The sequence below is a fragment of the Trichechus manatus genome, unplaced genomic scaffold, assembly GCF_000243295.1.
Source record: "Trichechus manatus latirostris isolate Lorelei unplaced genomic scaffold, TriManLat1.0 scaffold00019, whole genome shotgun sequence".
Lineage (NCBI taxonomy): Eukaryota > Metazoa > Chordata > Mammalia > Sirenia > Trichechidae > Trichechus > Trichechus manatus.
Window position 1 is genome coordinate 19,994,528 of NW_004443955.1, and position 1,256 is coordinate 19,995,783.

A 1,256-nucleotide genomic window follows, 5' to 3' on the forward strand; every position below is an offset into this window, starting at 1 on the left:
TTTCTCTCTAATCTCTCTTAGGGGATGGCCTTTGCCTTTCCATTACATTCCTTTCATGTTTCTTAACTTGTCTTTCCGTTTTTTGTCACATTATTTCTTTATACTGCATTCTGCATAAATTTTTTCACATCTATCTTCCCATTTACTAATTCTCTCTTCATCTATGTATAGCCTGCCAACTGAAGTTCTTTTTCTTTTTTGTAGTGAAAAAATCAGTATGAATATTTGATGCCACATGTGTATTGACTCATAGTTTAGTTTCATCATTATAAACGAACCAGGAGTCTCAGGTCCGTGAACTGCGCAAAGGCCATGCTAATCTTCTCTGTATCGTTCCAATTTTAGTATATGTGCAGCCGAAGCGAGCACTGTCGCCTGAATTTTAAACCATTTATTTATAAGTGTTCTATCTGGCTCTTTTCCACGCTTGCCAATCCAATATGTTTGTATTTCTTCATGATATCTTTATTACCTATAATCCTTTATGTTTTAATTTAATCATTGTTTTGTAATCCTTATTAGATTCTTATTCTCTTATTTCAAGTTGATGCAATAAGAATTCTGTTAACTATTTTGTTTGTAATTTTTTTTATTGTGAGTCTATAAAGAGACACTTTTTTCACTTTAAACTGTTTATTTTCTTTACCAGTGATTTTGAACATTCTATTATATATTTACTGGCTAATAGAATTTCTCAATTTGTGAATATTAAGTATGCTCTTTGCAACTTTCAGTATTTGAGTTTTTGAAAACTTTTTGATATTATTAACCTTATGTTGCTCGTATACATTGTAAATATGTTTTGTAGATTTTCATTTGCCTTTTCACTTTGTTTATTGTGGGTCCATCTTTTTTCAATATAAACCAAACCCTGTTGCCGTTGAGTTGGTTCTGACTCGTAGCAATACAGCCATTATAATTTTGCATATTCAAATCTATGAATATATTTTTTACTTTGTGGATTTTGCCTTTGTTGTCATGCTTGTGAAATAACCACGTGATTATTATTTCATTGTTTAAACTTGTTTTTAATTTCTAGTTTTTTTAAAAAAAATTTCTAACAGTTTTAATGAGATATAATTCACATACCATACAGTTCACCCACTTAAAGTATAAATTTCAGTAGTTTTTAGTATATTCACAGAGTTGTGCAACCATCACCACAATCAATTTTAGAACATTGTCATCACCACACAAACAAATCCCATATACTTATCACTTCTCAGCCCCTTATTCCCCCAGCCCTAGGCAATCAT

The 1,256-nt window shown here is 30.8% G+C and overlaps 1 pseudogene; it reads right to left on the reverse strand.

The window, feature by feature from the left end:
- Positions 1-268: 268 nt before the first annotated feature.
- Positions 269-369, reverse strand: LOC111819831 (uncharacterized; annotated as a pseudogene).
- Positions 370-1,256: the final 887 nt, after the last annotated feature.